This window comes from Phymastichus coffea, unplaced genomic scaffold, assembly GCF_024137745.1.
Source record: "Phymastichus coffea isolate CEN01 unplaced genomic scaffold, Cenicafe_Pcof_1.1 PCOF00136, whole genome shotgun sequence".
NCBI classification, from domain to species: Eukaryota; Metazoa; Arthropoda; class Insecta; order Hymenoptera; family Eulophidae; genus Phymastichus; species Phymastichus coffea.
This window is the reverse complement of record NW_026706947.1, coordinates 141026-160099: the sequence shown is the minus strand read 5'-3', so window position 1 is coordinate 160099 and position 19074 is coordinate 141026. Positions and strand designations below refer to the sequence as shown.

General features: G+C 39.4%; 1 protein-coding gene across 6 annotated transcripts in view; it reads left to right on the top strand.

Annotated features, from left to right (window-relative positions):
• LOC131671832 (paired box protein Pax-6-like) overlaps positions 1–19074 on the top strand; it is a 114406-nt gene that overhangs the window by 28308 nt on the left and 67024 nt on the right. For 5 of the 6 annotated variants that reach the window (XR_009302576.1, XM_058948582.1, XM_058948581.1 and 2 more), the window contains exon 1: positions 13365–13917. The exons of the other annotated variant lie outside the window; for it this stretch is intronic. The gene's annotated coding sequence lies outside the window, so the exon portion shown is untranslated. Of the gene's footprint in view, positions 1–13364; positions 13918–19074 lie in introns of those variants that run through there. 6 annotated transcript variants of the gene reach the window in all.

The following is a 19074-nucleotide window of genomic DNA, read 5'->3' as shown; positions in this document are numbered from 1 at the left end:
AAAGAGTTCGAAAATAAGAGAGCTGCTGTGCTGTGTGGCTTTTTTTAAGCAGTCGTATTTACATCGGAAAACACTACATGATATCGAAATCAATCAAACTCGTTATGTACCATGCAATCCGACAGCTCAGAAAACGTCGTGTCACTTTGAAAAATACTTTAGATGACTTCACGGGCACATTGACATATTGCAATCAATGTAAACAAACACCACTCCTTTATTGCAAATCCGTACTCCTCGCTCCAGACTTGAAACATGGATACGAAAGAAAGCAATGTCGAAGAATAAACTCGACAATAAAAAATTTCATATATGTATGAAGCTCTAAGCCTATCCCATCATCTCGAAAAACCGACGATAATACCTCTAGATCCACCTCAAGAGGAACAATATAGCCGCGAGCTCTTTTTCTCTCTTCGCTTTACCATTACAGAGAGAGAGAGAGAGAGAGAGAGAGAGAGAGAGAGAGAGAGAGAGAGAGAGAGAGAGAGAGAGAGAGAGAGGAGGGTGCTGCAAACCACTTGTGTGCAACTGGCAGCGCCAAAAACTCCAAAATAAAAGACTCGAGTACGAGTCTCGAGGTGTAAAGAGTTGGCAGTGTGGCGCATGTGTGTGTGTGTGTACATTGGCCCCATTGTGCACGCAGCGGCAGGCAGGAAGAAAAGCCAAATGCACGCGTCGAGGTCCTTAATAAGGAGAGCAAGGGATTACGCAGCCTTATGCACCACGGCGATCTTTAATCCCTCTCGACACCAACGCGCCTTATTGTTGCCGCCTTCGAAATATAACCGCGACTCGACTGTACGCATGTGTGCCATGGGAAAAACTCCTCGACTTTCCCGCTCGCTTTCCTTTTAAACGTCGATGCATTGTCGGGAGGGTGGATAGAGTGTAAATCATGGCTGCCGCTGCAGCTCCTTGTTGTCCCTAAGAATGTGCACTCTAGGAAAAAAGGAAGGGGGACACAATGCGCGAGTTGTGTCTACCGTGAAATGCTTCACCTTTATCCCTCCGGCGATATTGTTGTTTCGTTCTTTGGCTTCATTTTCGAGAATCGCTCGCGTTTTATTGTGATAATGACGACATTTTCACGAGAGCTGAATCTTTTTTGTTGGAGTTGAAGACCATAGTATCGTCGATTTTTTCAAGATTAATGGTTACAACTTGTGCTTTTAAATTTCCATGTAAAATCGAATTAGCATTCTGTTCGCCATTAAATCATTCGTCTTTCTATAAATATTTGTATTTACAATTTATATCCAAAGTCTAATTCCCAATCGGACGAACACGATCGATTATTAAAATTAAATGATCGTTCAATTTTGAATCAAAGTTATATTCATACGAATTTTTGTAATGACTAGTGCTCAATTCACTACACAAGTTCATAACGATTAAAGCACTTGTGCATACTTATATCGAAAGCCATAGTCTCTAAATATTTAAACGCAATACCTAGAGCAGCGCAATCCCCAGCTGTCATTATCCCTTTAGCATTTCACGCGAAACAAAGCCCCCGTATCGTTTATCCCCGTGTTTACGTCTCGGAGCACGGGACGCAGTTGCCGCCGATCGTGAGCGCGCGCGCGCGTACGGTGAAAGTTGCAAGCGCGCATATCGGATCGCTGTCAGGCGCGCGCACCTGCCCCGAAAAGCGAGCCCTCGAGCAATCTCACAGCGATCGCGCGCGCGATCGAACCGAGCAGTGCGCGTCTCGAACTCATCGCCGCCAGCGGCCTCGCGACATCTATGTAGTCCGCTTCACGGTGGTCCATTTCCCAGCGGTCGTCATCTGCGTGCGAGCCGCGAACACGCGCGTCCATCTTTCTCTCTCTTTCTCTCTCCCCCTGGCCTGCCTTAGCTAAGATGTCAAGGGAGGTGCGCTCGTGGCTCGCGTCTCGTTTCTCTCCTCGGGTCATCCAATACTCTCCCATAGCCCTCGACCTCCTCCCCCCCAGTCCGTCGACACCCATGGCTAATGGCGCATCATCGCCAGCGCATGCCTTTATGGGTTTTCACAGGTTTTACGTTACGCGCAACAGACTCGATTTGCCAGCAGCTTTTTGTCCGCTCGGTCTCTCTACCCTTTCCACCAGTCGGATTCCTCGTGCGACTGCGATGCGCAACGCACTCGTGCTAATAGTCGACGCGGGACGACCGATTTCACGGTGCTCTCCAGCGCATCACCCGACGTACACTTCTCTCATTCTCGCATCTCGGATTCGGACTAGACGCAAGTAGACTCCCTCGCGGCTCATTAATTTCGCGAGATCAGTAGGATCGGCTTCTTTTTGCAAGTTGTCCCGCGTACTAACGATCGCGCGATCCACATAATGCGCGTGAACGAATGGGGAAAAGAAGATAGGCGCGGATTCGCGAAACGTCGTTAGTACGCGGAGCAGGCTGTAAATTACGCGAGAGATAGGTAATACGCGTGCAGGCAGGCCAAAGAGGCCAGCGCGCGAAATTCATGCGATGATGACGCAGCTCTGCGAGGCGCTCAAAGGACATACATAGCAGTGGCAGCAGCGTAGCAGTAATGGGCCGCGAGAGAGAGAGAGAGAGAGAAAGAGAGAGGATATCACGAGCCGCGCGCTCGCTCGCAGCCTAATATACTGCGCTAAATGCTGACGCGCGATCGTCCTGCGCTGCTGCCGTTGTACGAAAGAGCCACCGCTGTCGGGACTATAAATTATCCGAAGCACGAATTACACCGCCGCGTCGCTACGTTTATGCATGAATGTATGGCCAACCCTCTTACTCCTCCTCGCCGCTCATCCCCTTGTCGTGCGCGCGCGCTTTCTCTTGTCGGCATGAATCTATTTATGAGGAGGGGCATGACGGAAGAAAAACAAAAGCTACGATTTTTAATGTCTAGTGTCAGCTACGGGAAAAATGAATCACAGACGAATTTTTTCCTCGCCTCTCCCCTAGATCCGAGTATTTAATTCACGTCATTTTTCGGAGTTCATTTCAATGCTTCTGCGTACAATTCGCTATAATATGCGTCTATCGAAACAAACGATGTCTCATAACATACGATGCAATTATCCAATCAATTTTTCTAATTATGTGTATTCATAAGTACAACGTCTACGAAATATAAACGAACGCACGAATGAGACGGAAAACAACTGAAGTCGATTCTTATTGATCGTTAACGTATAATTATAAAATTCAACATTATTGATCACATATAATTAAACATTTTAACAAAATACACATTTCCAGAGTAAAAAGTATGTGAAATACAATGTATTAAATGACCTAGACGGCTCTTGTCATCCAACTATAGTTCTCCATGAGTTATACGATTTCCTCGCATTTATAGCTTTATACAACTTTCTTAAAGTTATTATTTCATTTTAGGTTTCTTAAGTTGAATTGAAGTAGTCGTAGAAATCATACGGCATCCACTCGTTCATTGTTTGAAAAGAACAGCTCGTTGTTCGCCAATCGGTTGCAAAGTGGTATATATTTGCCGTGCGCTTCGAAAGAAAAACGTCTCGCGAGGCCACATCGTTACCGGTATTCGCTGCTGAATACGAAAGGCGAGAAAAAGTGCGAAAAGAAACAACAGTGATCGTAGGTGGAATCAATTGCGCCGAATAAGTAGCTCACTCGTCATATCTCCTTAGCGAGGAAGCCGCCTGTTGCATGCTTTGCCCGAGTGCACGTACACAGACGAGCGCGAGCGCCGGCGACGGCACGAATAAGTTGCCGGCTTGGCAGGCAAGAGGGTGGGGGGTGATAGACGCGCCGAAAAGATCACGCGCGTACACGCGCAGGCGGCCGGCGTAGAGAGGTGTGCGTGCGGGGGGTAGCTTCGGTCACGTGGGGACAGCCAAAGCGTTGCATCGCCATTGGTAGAGCGCGGCTCAACAAAGGCGTGGTTTGCGCGCGCGTGTGCCCACCCAACAATAAACAAGGAAACTAACGGGCGCCGCGGCGCGTGTTGCCTTGTAATTTTGCTCCGTGTTGTCTGGCGTTTTGCGCGGTGAAAACGCACTCTTTCTCTCTCTCTCTCTCTCTCTCCCACGCCTCCATACCCTCTTCGCGCGCTTCACTACACCATCGTCTGCGTATCTCGCCTATAATGTCTTTTTTGTGTGCTCGCGACATCTATGCTACTTATAATCTTTGCGCCTCTTTGTTCCGCGTGATCGTCTAGAAAGCCTCTTTAATTTGCTCTACTTGCACGCACGTGTAGCGAATCACGTATGAATACATGAATCAATATATGTCAGAATGTATTAAGGTGTCTCGGGTAAGCATGTATATATGTATATTTATCCACCGATTAAACCTTGTAATTTTTGACGCATGTGAGTGATCATTGACCCACGGAGCATCACGTTTTACTTACTTACCGGACTCGCTTGAAAAAGAAAAGAGGCTCCCTGTTCGTGTAAAAGAGAGAGTTCTGCATTTGTTAAAATCAAGGGCTACATTAACAAAAATAGCGTAAATACGTGTGAAAATGTGCCAAATTTCCGCAATCTTTTTTAGCATCATCGAAATATTTACGCATGATTACCACTCAAAACCTACTAATTTATCATCCGACTATTGATAATTGCTGGTAATTTTCTTGACCGATGAACTCAAGTAGCCACGGTCAGCTTCAATTTTATTTAATGCCAAGGAAAATATACTTTTTGTTAAATACATTTTGAAATCACTGAGAAAGCTGCTGCTGATTGAAATTGACATTTATTGAATATGTTAGGTCGAAATCAAAAAGAAAATTTTTATTAAAATAGCATTAAATATATTTCGATACTTTTAATACTAATAAGAATAGTATCTATCCCTTGAGAGCCAGAAAGTTTTTAAATTTTGATGAAATATTCTCTACAAAAAATAAAAGCATATTTTCATGATCTAATTTCTTTTTAATTTCTAATTTCTTCTAATCTTTTTAGCTCTAATTCACGGAGCTTTATATTCAGAAAAATCAATTCCCCGTCAAAAAAAAAACTCGCAAACACTCATTCTGCCATAATTAAAAATTACCAATTAAAAGCTATGTTTATTCTTTTAAAAAAGACTTTTCTAAATTGTTCTATCCGCTCAAAACTTTTGTCAATATTATTTTGATTTTCTCAAAATATGTCAAAAATTCGACATTAAAATTTTCTATTTGAAAAAATATCGCTTAAAATCGTCATACAATGAAATAAAAGTGGATCGTACTTTTAAGATGATCCACTTGCAAATAAATATTTATTTATATTATATCTAAATTCATTGAATCTAAATTTAAAATTGACAATAGTGTGTACATCTTTATAAGTTGCCTGCCCTTAATTCTATGATTTCAAAATTAGGTTTTCTTATTTTCCATCAGATTACATGACAGCTCTATGTAGAATTATACGCCAGTCTGATGTCACATTTTATTTTAGCACATAAAATTACTTATGCCATAAATATCAACCACTTTTTTCATGAGCCAGTGCAACTATAAGTGAATTGATAAGCTTGCTTTTACTTTTCTACTGAAGAAGTTTAAGTAAACTTATTACTTTGCTAGTTATTCTAGTGTAAAATAAATTCAATTTTTGTCATATTTATTAAATATAAGTGCCAAAATGTCCTAAACAAACAGCTATACAGATAAGCCTTGAAATATGGATATTTCAAATTCACATAAAAAATCACCAAAAGTGGATTCTACACTGTTAATATTCTTTTTTAGTTTAAATGATCTCACATATAATATATTTATTTTAACTTTCACAGTAACTATTTCTTTATCTACTTCAATGAAAAATTCATTTTAACCTCAATTTGTGCAATTCCAATAAAGTACAGATTTGATAATAAATTCAAAGTCTATTGATTTTTAACGAAAAGTTTTCATAATATTTTGAAATTTTTTAACTTATAAACTCGTAGAAAAATAATTTTTCATGCTATATTTTCAAGGATAACACTTTTATCATTTATATTTGAGATATAATAATTGATCACCAAGATGCGTACGTTATTAATTTTACCTCCCATCAAAACTTTTACGTCAACTCAAACAATATAAAGAGCTGATACAGAAAATGTCATCTTTCGCCCATCAATATTTATGATAAAAGAGAAAAATATGCAAATTAAAAAAGAATATCACATATTTACCGACAAAATCAGTTGTCTGACGCACGAAATCGAAAAGCACATTCGTTGGGCTGATAATTTTATCATATAATCGTTTTACGTCAATAGACATAACAAATATAAAAAAATTACGTTTTGGTTTCGCAATGTTTTAATATTTGTTCAAATTAAATTTATAGTCAATCGATAATAAATTTATAAATCGATTCTATAGATAATGAGATACTAAGAACTTAGAATACTCATTGTATAATAAATAAAGTTCGGAAAAATTAAATTGGATTAATACTAAATGTATTAACATATAGTATTATTCTATAGCTTATCAATTTTGCTTTCAAAAACGATTTATTGATAAATTTAATTTAATTAGGAAAATATTTAATTAATGAGTGAGCCAATGAAACTACATATATTAGAACTATTTAGACACAGTAACAAATAAAACAATTAGTTTTATGTATTTAATCATTTAACTTTACCTAACTCAGTTTATTCGTTAGGTTAAAATTCTCAATAAAAAAATTGATAATCTACATGATAATACTGTTCAGTAGCTTGAATGTTGTTCCATTTGGATTTTTGCCGACGTAAGTTGTGCTAGGAATGAAAGGAAATCTTTGAAGCTCTATAAGCTCTTTTTCTGATTAAATTCATATATTCAGTAAGCCTACAGTTACCTTCATATACTACTATATAATTACGCTATTGAATGTTCAGTTGAATATGGCAAAAATATTGTTCTATGCTTGTAATGGCGAAAAAAGCATAAACGCTCAAGTCGACTGAATGACCATGACAACGCCAATTCGAGTCCTAATACATCAGCACAGGGAGTATTTTGAAAATAGTGCAATATTCCTGTCATAAGGGTTTCAACGACAGATCATTTATGCTCGATATCAAATTTATACGGTAATTTACCGATCTTACACATTTGTTTGAACTTTAAACTCAAATATCTTTTGAAATCATGAAAAAGTGAACAGTTCTGCAGAGAAGACCCCAGATAAAGATACGATTCAATTACTTGAAATTTTCCATTAAAAAGTTTTGAAATAGAGGTTTGTATAAATTTCCAGTATTTTGCCCAATATTATTATATATAATACAATTATAATACAATACTGTTCGTGCGTCTATTTAGTATGAATATCTGACGATTAATGAAATTTATAAAAAGCATTATACCTGCTTAAATTTCTATGAGATAAATATCTGCTCTGGTGACATCATGTCTTTACGTCACGCATATTTAGGCATCAAAAACCATGCATAATTCATCCCCTTTCGCTTTAAATACAAAACGCGCATCTGCTTAACGGCGCGCAAGCGACATACATACAATACTTTCCACATCAAAACAAAATAATCGTGTATTCACCCTCATGTTGTTAAAGCTTAATATTCACAACTTTCTAAAAATGTGTATTGGAGAATCATGACTGTTTGGTTTTTTCTATAATAAACTTGAATTACTATCATCATTACTAGCTCTACTAATTATTACATTTTTATGTGAATAATATTAATCTTATTGTATCTTTTGATCAACAAATAAAGGTAAAAACAAAAAATCAAGAAAATGATGTAAGAATCGTTAGTTTCTACGATTGAGCCATCGCTAAAATAGAAAATGCTTTCTAATTATATTTTTACGAAAATAGTCTAACATTAAAATCATTTGATCGTTGGAGATACTCCAACATTATTTAAATGAACGTATAACGTATATTGTAGTTTTTTTTCCTATGATTGCCGTCAAAAAAATCAAATTTTGTCGATAACGATGTACCTTGTGAATTTTTTAACGTTTTTTGAAGTAGTCATACGGTAAATGGTACAATTATGCGATGTAATAAGCTACTGAACTTTACTGTTCAACTTTACTAGTACGAAAAATGATGTGAAATCGAGGCATGTTTCCCTTTGATCATAATATTTCTAAACGGAACGACTTAAAATAGCTGCCTTATATCGAGATAGATTGAATTAAGCAGTTAAAAAAGCTTCGAAAACAATATTACATCTAAAAAATTTTACCTTCCAAATGTTTCTAAAAATAAGTAACCCATATTCGTGAGCGTCAAGGAAATGCTCTAGCAAAAAAATCGTATAAGCGTACAAGTAATACGACCTCGCTGGAGAAGCAAAAAAGCTATGCAGCGGTTCAAGATTGTGCAATATCGGAATTCATTGCATCGATTGCCTTAGCAGTTACTTGAGCGAAAGCTCAGTAGGCTACAGCAGCGGGTAACGTCGTCGCCGGAGCTTTAAATCCCGTCGTTTGAGGGAGGCATGGGGGCGGAGGGGGACAGGGAAGAGAGAGAGAAACGACTTGACCTTGGCTGGGTTCACGCGTAGCTGAGCTAACGCAAAATCGAAGTGCGTTACTTCCAGCGCCCTTGATCTCCCCCGTTTAAGCCCGCTTCACATCTAAGCGAGCAGCCCGCGGCCTTTGTGCCTTTGCCCAAGGCACTCTCTTGTCATCCGCACACAGCTGGCTCGGTCTCTCTCTCTCTCTCTCACTCTCTCTCTCTCTCTTTCTCTCGCTCTCGCTCTCGCTCTCGCTCTCGCTCTCGCTCTGTGCTTGGTGAAAATTTTCCGAGAGAGAATGATCATCTGCAGTTGAGAGGCTAAAACACGAATTTGCGAGCTTCTATTGTTTACCCTTACTTCTGAGCTTTCAACTCTAACATTTTTATGTACGCGGTATTGTATGATTGCTTAAAAAAGTTTCTACTTAGTAAAAAGTTGCATGAAAACTTTTTTTAATAGTTTGGCTTTTTTCTTTAAACGATTAATAATATTATCAGTTTATTAAAGAACATTAAATTTTTTTATTTATTGTCCTTTTTGAACCTTACCATGTCTTAGTTGTTATTAGTTGGCACAGATGCTATTATATTTCAGATGCCTTATATAAATTAAATGAGTAATTATTTAATATCAACAACACAATCTTCAACAAATGAAATAGATAAATTTGCATTCATTTTGAACAGTTTGTGATAACTTTTATTCTTACTGGGGCTCTTCGCTAACAACATCGAGTATGCAAGTAAAAAAACTTAAGCTGTAAATCTTTTCATTTTAACTTTTAACAAGAGACAGGTTCGGTAAGAGTAAAAGTTATCATCAACTGATGTAAATTATTGAAAATGTTAACATATAAATAGTGCCTAACTATTTTATTTGAAGATTATGCTGTTGTAATTTATTCATAATTTTTTATTTATATCTTTATAGTCTAAAACGAAATAATATCGATGCATAATTTCGATACATTTTACTACTTTGAAAAATTTAGAAATAAATTGAAAAAACTATGATCGAGACACATAGTAAGATTCAATAAGAGTAAGAAATATGAAAATGTATAATGTTCTTTAATAATCTAATAACAGATAATTTTGTTGAGCGTGAAAAGAAAAAAACCAAACTATTAAAAAAAAAAAAATTCATGAAAATTTGTGTTTCTTTTATGTAGATTCTATTTATTTCGAAGAAGGAAGAGCCGATAGACGTACAAAACAACATTTTTACGGAAAAATCGTAATTTTAAATTTATTATTTAAATTATAACGAAACGCGTTAGACTTTACTTTTACATCTATTGGTTATGATATTTGTAAAGAAAAGTTTTAAAAAGTAAAGGAAATAATCCAATATTTTATCGATAATAATATTTATAATATTGCATTGACGAATTTAAATTTAGCTGCCTGAGCTATACTTCTGCTAGGTTGTACTGACCGTCAGTATTGTCAGTGACTTTGTTTGAACTGAGCTGATGCAACATTTGAAAACGTTTTAGATCTCAGAAATACATATCTATTATCTAATAGAATCAAACTAGGATAAGTAAATAGTTATAAATTCAAGCTAGTAGGCGCAGTCCATGATGCTTGTATGTCTATGCAGTGATATATAGTTATACTTGAATTAAAGGTGAACCATATATGAAGGGAAAAATCTTGAACATAATAAGAATCAGCTATTTCAGGAGAAATTTGGTCGAAACAAAAAAATTTAATGAAAATATAAGGTCCAGGTTTCGTGAAAATTAATTTAAAATGATGAAATATAAAGTAAGAAAATTATTTATTCGTGAGTTAGCTTTTTTCCAAATATATAATAGACATTGAATTTCTATAGATGCGAAGCTATTGTGTAGAGGGTTGCGTGAGCCGCGCCTTCGACATTCATGTTGCAGGTCGTTACGGTGACCCTTGGTAATGTAGTGATAAACATGGCAAATGAGAGTTTATAATGTTTAGAAATATAAAACGATTGCTCAAAGATTTACTCGAATAGTTATTTATTTCGAGCTATTGCTTTAAGAAAAAAATTATTTATTTCTCAAACCGATAATATAAACATGAAAAATGTATCATTATTTTGACTTTTAATCTGGAAAGTTTATTAGCTACAATGAATGCTACGGGTCGTGGCGTTTCAATTTGAAGAATCCAGTTATTTCATCGTATGAGAAGACTCTCGGTATAATTTTTTAAGTAAATTTACGTAGAAAAAATTATTGTACCCCTTGGGAATAAAATCTACTGCATCTTTTTGGAGGAAACGAAGATACAAGAAAGAAATAAAACGACTTTTATAAAGATGCATAAGCATCCTCAATCCCAACAGGCATTTGGGAAAACTTATTTACGCTACAACATCACGAGTTCAGTTGAAATTGTTTCGTGTATCAGAATTCATAATAAGCAGTCATTAATTCTGATACACTAGACTGGCTAATGAAAAATTCAAACATGGGAAACTTGTGGATTCGTTAATAAATCACGAGTAATCGAGAGTTTGCGTACGTCAGAAGCGTCGGCGCTAAAACGATACAACTCGGGCATTGTGTAAGGATGAAAAACGACCACATGATTAAATAGTGGCAAAGAGTTTCGCGATCAAGGTCGTCGATTTGAGAATGCGAACATTCTACGTATCCACTCCACGTGAGCTGCCTGCACTAGAAGACGAATCTCCCTATGTTTTCACTATGAAGGTACAAGAATATCCATCGGATTCGTATTTCTCGGTGGGCAACGAATGACCGTTTTGCGTTATTTTGTCGTGACTGTCCATACGCGCGAAAAATCTACAGTTTTCAGACTGTGGAAAAATGCGACTGAACATCGCTCAAAGTTTCAGCGACAATTGAAAGAACCGAATGAAATTGAAAATGTCGGTTGCAAAAGCAAAAGCAGACAACGCGAGCACACAGCGTGTCCCCAAAAGCGAGGGCTCACAAGCGCATCACGGGCAGCATCGCGTTGCGCGCGCGTCGTCGTCGGCGGGCGGATGTATACGCGTATTACACGATAAAAACGTTCAACGTAATATTCGGCGCGGGCTGGCTTTATGCCATAGCCAGCAGCGGCAGCAGCGGTGGCGGCGGCAGGGAGAGCGGTGGGCAGCCTGGCGTGCATAACACCCACAGTCCACCTCTCTCCGGCGCACGTGTGACTAGATACAGTTTTGCACAAAGGGGACAAACGCCAATTATATTTTAATATCCTCCACTTGCGCGCGAGCGAGCGAGCGAGCGAGCCGAGGCCAACTTTCGACGCAGTGCAAAAATTCCTCCGGCACACCCGGAGCAAGCTCCGCCGCCCCTCCTTTCCGTCTCTCTTTTTTCTGCACCCTTGCGCGAAAATCGCCCCTCGCTGTTTTTCTGTTTCGCCCAGCACCTCTTAACTTTGTCTCTCGCCTCTTTTTCTCCTTGTGCCTCTTTCAACTCGTCGGCTCTCTTTCGCGCTTCACTTTCATGTTGCGTTTTTTTTCTCTTTTCACTCGAGTGTGTGCTGCGATGCGATGCGTTTCACGAGCCACGGAGTGTTTGTTTGGTTATTATGGTTGCACTGGGAAAAAGATACTTTTTTGAATACGCCGATCACTAGCTTATTTAAAATTGTCTGTCCCTTATATCGGACAAAAGACGCATAAGATGCGTATGCATTTTTCTGTTGTCGGCGTCAAATTAAAACGTAAAAAGAAGCGGGAATAAGAAAAATTCGAATTACGCGCGATCGCATTAAAAACACGCCGCTGTGACGTGTGTACCGCAATAACGCAATTCTGTGGCAAAGCGCGCGCTATAATAGCGTAACTTTCTAACGTGGAATACTTATTGACTTAAGTCAGATGCTTCGGAATAAATTTATTGCCACATTGTTTTGGTTAATCGAGGAACGACAGTCACTTGTCTACCTTATCAATAGTACCGCTTGGCTATGGAGATAGGTGTTATGATTGCGAAATAAACAACTGCGGTATTTTTCTCTGCGTCATATTTAATAAGACGTACATTTTTAAACGTGGATGCTTGTGATTTATCGGTCGTTAATGGAGGTGGCATTATATTTGAAGGTGAAAATTTGTGAAACGAATCCATACGGATATGGATTATCGTAATTTTAATATAATTTATTCTCTTTCGTTCATTTCGATGAATCTCCCGTCTGTGCGCTAATTGACTATCGTTTGCTCGTCGATATTAATATGTTTAATTTGAGAAAAATGCAATCTTCGTGCCTTGAGCTATAACGAGGCGAGAGTCTAGGTCCATAATAAAGTCACGAATAACAAAAGCGAGAATCACAGAGGGATGCATCCGCGAAAAACATAAAGATACATAGCCGGTCGCGCGGCGATTGCGCATGCGTTGCGGGATATCTGCACGCTCCCCCTCCATCGCGCGGAGCAGCAGGCAGAGCCGTGCGCGAGGCAGCTCTGTCGAGAGAGAGACTGCGGCTGCGAGCGTGCGACGATGGTGCGTCTGGCGTACTTTGCGACGCCTCTCGGTGGCGCCCTCCAATGGCGCTTCCGCACCGCTGAGCATTCTCGTCCATTCAGAATCGATGATGTCAGGATCGCGCGGTGTCTCCCCCCAACCGGCTCCTCTCAGGATCCTGCGCGCGCAACTCGCGCTCCCATTGGCGCCTTGCCCCCCTTCGCTCGACTCCACAGTCCAGCCCCAAAACGCTCGCTTCTCTCTCTCTCGCGCTCTCTCTCTCTCTCTCTCTCTCTCTCTCTCTCTCTCTCTCTCTCTCTCTCTCTCTCTCTCTCTCTCTCTCTCTCTCTCTCTCTCTCTCTCTCTCTCTCTTTCTCTTGTCGAGCGACTCGGGGGAGAGAGAAAGAGAGAGGGAGCGCACGGCTCGCTCGCTTGCTCGCCAAACCAACCCTTAGTAAAGTCGACGCTGTCGATCTCTGTCTACGTGTGCTGCTCCCGTCGCTGCTACACGGACTTGCTAGCCAGTGTTGTCCGTCTCTCACTGGCTCGCGGGCCACGCGGTTTATCGCACGCACGTCCACCGCTGTGTGCTGCGCTCGGAGACAGGCAGCCGACTTTAATTTCATAATTCGATGATTTGCCCAGTCGAGTGATAACGACTTTTCGTTGTCAACACACGCGTGCACTCACATGTCGGACGGGAAGAGCTCGCGCTGCTGGACCAATATTTATTAGCTGGTGTCGTCGAATGATTCACATGAAAGTGCAATATTAAATATCAAAGAGAACGATATACTTTACTCTTCGTTCCTTTTTTTTCTTTTTCTTTCTTCTTTTTTTTGGTTTTATTTTGTTTTTTCCTTTTTTTTTACTTCGTTTGGAGAACAAAGTGCTCTAACAATCGACTCTACGATTGCTTATACGCGTGTGACAATCTACGATCACGAGTTTACACTTAATTTTGAGAACCTGGACAACGAAAAGGAAGCTGCTCATTGCGGTGGCTTTCAAACCAAAGAGAGCAATCCCGCGCTCACGACGCCCGTCGGCGGATCTTGGTAAGTCCACGTGCTTGCGCTCACTCATTATAAGCTTATGTCCACGTACTACGCATAAAGCTCAATGTCGTTTGCTCCGATTATCGACAATTTTGTCGTACTGTCATTAGGAAAGAATCGTATAACGATTGTTTCCAAAAACATTTTTTTGTTTCTCTCGAACGTCGCTTGCATTGATGGGATTAAGTACTTCGCGTGAAAATTTGAATGTAAAACTAAACTTAGCAGACCGGTTTATGTTAAATGATAATCAATCTAGTAGACACGGAAGAATTTTGTAATTGATACTTTGCGAATCACAAAATTAACGTAAGCACAGTATATTTAGAAAGTCGATTATTTTCAATTCAGATCGGTCGAATTGCGCAATAATTTCGATAATTGTGAATTTCAATTTCATGGACGTAATCAATAATTTGATGAAGACCAAACTGTTGTACTTACACGCGAAACAACTGCGCCGACGAATAAAAGGCAATTGAAAAATAAAGCAATGCGTAGAAAAAGCGTGAATAAAGTCAAAGATAATTCGCAAGCATTCGTCGCGGTAAAAGCTCTAGCTTAACAAGTCGCGTGTGTATATGCGGGCATCGAAACCGATCTCGAACCGCAAAGCTGAGAGAGAAAAAAAAGCAGCGCAAATCGGCTTTACGGGTTACAGAGTGAAAGAGAGGAGGAGAGATATCATCGGCACAATGCGGAACCGCGAAAAAGCAGCGCGAAACGCGATTTCCTTCGCTCGCTTTCATTTCCCATTTTGCAATCCCTGTGCTCGGGTCCCTTGCTTTCTCTCTCTCTCTCTCTCTCTCGCGCTTTCTCTCTTTCGAGCTCGATTTCATCCCCCTTTCACGCCTCGTCGCCGGCATATACTCTCTACGTGCAATTCCTCCGATATTATATTCCGTAATTAGTCGAGCCTGCGAGCTCTTGACTGTATATGTACATATATATGTATATATATATATACACACATCCGTGGGACGCGCGTGTATTCAATCGTCGTGCGCGCGCACAAGTGTACGTGTGGACACCCCGCGGTGTCGTTTAGAGACGCGCTCTTCTGTATACGCATACACCCGATGCGCGAGCGTGGCTGCCGCTCGCTTGTTTTTATTGAAATGGAGAAAGAGCTCCGCTGACGGTTTTGTTGAAAGCTCTGGCGAGGCAAGAACAGTATTTGAGCGTTGGTCGAGACGAAGGATAAATCAATTTGTTCCCGGCTCGACGTGTCCTACAAATCAATTCAATGGAAATTTTCATTTCGAAGATGTCGCGATAAATTCCGGTGCGTGCGAAGCACACTGGTGTTTTTTTTTCTTTTTAGCGGGAATTCGAAGTCGCGTCGTAGGCATTGAAAACGGAAAAATTGTCCAACGAACTCATCACGAGAACATTATATTCATCGTGTAAAATGCACGTGATACGTGTGTTACGCGTGCGTGTGTGTGCTATGGCATGCGTTTATTTAAGGAGGCTCGATAGTTTGGAGCCGTATTTAACTGACGATTCCAATATTAATACAAGGTTAACTTTATTCCAGCATTTAAATTTGTTTGAATAGCATATAAGATCAGTTTTTCAAGCTGATTTAACAAAAAATTGAGATATAAATTAGATACGTAAGCGATAACGCGTTAGTCCCCCTCTTGGACCGCCCGCTCGCGACACTGGCGCATATACCGACAATGCAAACGGACTTGGCTATATCAACTTTGATATCAAACATCTTTTCATTTTCTCCGTCAATGTATGATTTTTTTCGATGTTACAGCATAAAATTATCGATGAATAATTACCAAAAGAAGAATCGAATGTCGACGTTCGCCGATCTTTCCCACAAGGCACGTGCTCCTCGTTATTTTCCTCGTCAACCAGCCTAGACATTTTTTTTTTTTTTTTTTTGATGCAGAAGAAAGCTCGGAGCTTTCGGCCAAACACAAAGATGTGTTTTCCTTCCGAAAAAAGAAAAAAAAGGTCGACAATTTGATTAAAAATTGCCGAGTCTCTTTAACGCGAAGCTCGCGCGCTCGGGGCAGCCGGTCATAATTAAATTTCTCGCGGCGCGTCCGTATAATGAAGGGCAGTCGGCCACTCGAGCCTAATTAAAACGAGCCGCTTGCTTTTTTTTCTCTCCCAGGAGCTCAGGAAACTATGCGGATACTTCTTGGGCGTTCTTGTAATCGTGCGCGCGCGAACACCTTCTGTCGACGTGTTTGATGCCGGCAAATCAGGCGAGACGTTTCGAGTGCGCATTTTATTTTTTTAACAAGAAAACTCGCCGCCGACCGAAGTATAGCTCGCGCTCGTTTTGTTGATTTCATTTTTTTTTTCTTCAATTTTCCTTTGACGCCCTCAGCATCGTCGACGATTGTTTATTGTAGGTATGCGAGGTCGCGGTCGAAAAAGTACCTCATAAAATCCTCGAGACGGCTTTTACTCGCTAGTACTTAAGGATCGATTGCCAATGCTAAATTGTGTCAACTCGCCTGCTGCAGCAGTTCAGCAGTTACAAGCTATACTTGTATGTGTTAACGTATTTCCAAGTTTTAATTAAAGTTAAATTTGATTTTAAATGCTTAATGACTTGAAACCGATAGAATAACACGTAGGTAAACTATGGGATAATGAGATTACCTAGATTACTTATAATAATTATTTGCTCAAGAAAATTTAAAGTCTATATTAATGAGAGCAGGAAACGATATTCAGTTGACGGAACAGAAACATTATACGTTTCCTTCTACCGGAGAACTGCCTGTATTATAGGTGAATTTTTGAAAAAAAAATCACAGTAAATGTATCCAAACGTTAAAATCGTCTTTGAAGTTTCATTACAAAATTTTACTATCCGACTGGACGTTCATCATTGCTACCAAACAATAACAATAAACCGTTGAAGAAAAACAAACAAACAAAGCAGGTAAATCGCACGGACGATTATTTCCGATCAATTAATTCGCGAGCCGTCCACTCTGCGCGCGGCGCTCTTCGTTTCGTTGGCGCGGCGTATGCCGGGAAAAAAGTCAAGTCGTCGCGTGAGATTCCGTTGCGTAAGGAAAGGGAAAGAGCAAGAGAGAGAGAGAGAGAGAGAGAGAAAGAGACAGATTGACGATGTAGCCAGCCGCGCGACGGCTCGCGAGCTTATCCAACCGCAAGCCGATTCGAATCGACTTCACCGCGGCGCACGCTTCGCTAGTGTGTTTCAGTGTACATGTGTCCCCGAAAAAAAACCAGTTAGCTGAATAGTTTATAAGAACTGTATATTTTATAATATGAATGCATCGATAAATTCCATTTTTGCAATCGCTTTTAACGGAATGATTAACCTACATTGTAAAATATAGTTGCTGTGAAATGGTCATTGCAGGTATTAAATTGACTCTGGACGGAGAATTGCCTCGCGTTCTATTTTTGTTGAAAGCTTGATGGATCGTTAGGATAGAATACGCTGACTTATGAAAGTTTATTGATGAATGAAACTTGAATGAAAAAAGAGCAAAATCGAAAGTGATTCAAACCGACAGTTTGGAGTCTTGTAAATACGTGGAGATCCTGTTTGCGCTCAGTCGGGCATAATCCGAAGTAATTCCTCTTGCGCAATATGCGTCGGTGCGCGCCTTCGATTCCACCACGACACTCAGCCCTTGCACGCTAGCGGTTGTGCAGATGCCCTGCTCAAAATTTGTTTTTCTTTTCATTTTCATCGACGTTTTTGTATGCAATCACTTCCTCATCTTCAGTTGTATCTAGATTATGAAATTAATAGTCGAAGACATAATACTTAATCTTGCTTAGAATCCACAACTTGACGAGTTTATAACTTTATTGAATAAAAAAGAATGTATAATTTTGCTTTTATGACCTTGTTACGCGATATATAACCGAATTGCGAAAGACAATATCCTTCTATATTAATGTTATATCTGAAAAAGTATTGTTATAAAACTAAAGAGCATAAAATTCCTCGTGAAAATAATGCATAATAAACACTTGCTTTGAAGCAGTAATAGCATTTTCATCAATAAAACGTAAGTTAAAGCAACTCGTATACAAGAGAAGCTCCCAGAGCGCAAACACATCTCCGTACACACTAACCACTCGTGCAGTAAACACCTTTTCTCCCTCGCGCTTTAGCTTGGGCACTAATTATCGCACTTAGTGCGCTTCCATCCCCGTCCGGTGTAGAATTTAGCCCTTCCTGCGACGACGCGTGTATCTTTCTCTTTCGCTAGCTAAATCTTTCTTTTTTTTAAACACCCTACAATTTTCCGAGCGCATGGGGTGTGCGCGACTGCTCGCGGGGTTCGTGCTTTCTTTTTCTCTCGTTTTCTTGTTCGGGGTCGCAGGTAATTACGCCATTGAACGAGGATGAAATGCAAGTCAAGTGAATCACGAGAATTTAATGTCATTTGTCTACAGTCAACGTAGCTGTTTTTATCTGACAAATAATGTAGAAAGAGAGTTTCTGTACGCGTAGCCCATTGGAACTTTTACAAAGCAAAAGTAAAATGATAACACCGCAAAGATTTAGACGAGAACGTAGTGCAGAAATATTTAGTAGAATTATCGTACTGTAGAAACAACTGTTTAAACGAGATTAGTTAGATGAAATGAATAGTTTATTACAAGACCAAAATACTTATATTAATGTTAAGACTAACCTTTTGAGAAAACTTCGAACAGGTGTTCAAAGGATTCTCAAGGAATGGAACAATAGTAAATTTTTTAATAAATTATTCCATAATAATGAACTTATATAAATTTGAAAAAAAAAAATAAAAATTCAAATAATTCTAATTATTTAATATAACCATTTTTCGCTATACCACATAATAATAGTATCTTCCTAAAATGGACAGTCATTCTTCAAGACCATAATATTACAACAAATCCATTGTTGAAAAATCCCGCTATAAAAAATAATACGTATAGGAAAAGACAAAACTAAGTTATTTGAAAAAACTGGCACTTTGTATAAGTTTGCCCCGCAGTCTATATCGGCGAAAATAAAAGATCACCGGAGACGAAAATAAACGAACATTGGAAGTGAAACTGTTGTTACGATACATAGTACGATTTGAGTGGAGTAATGCTAAGATATTGAATTACGAAAGTAATTACAAAAAAACGCAAAATTTCAAAAATACTACACATTGG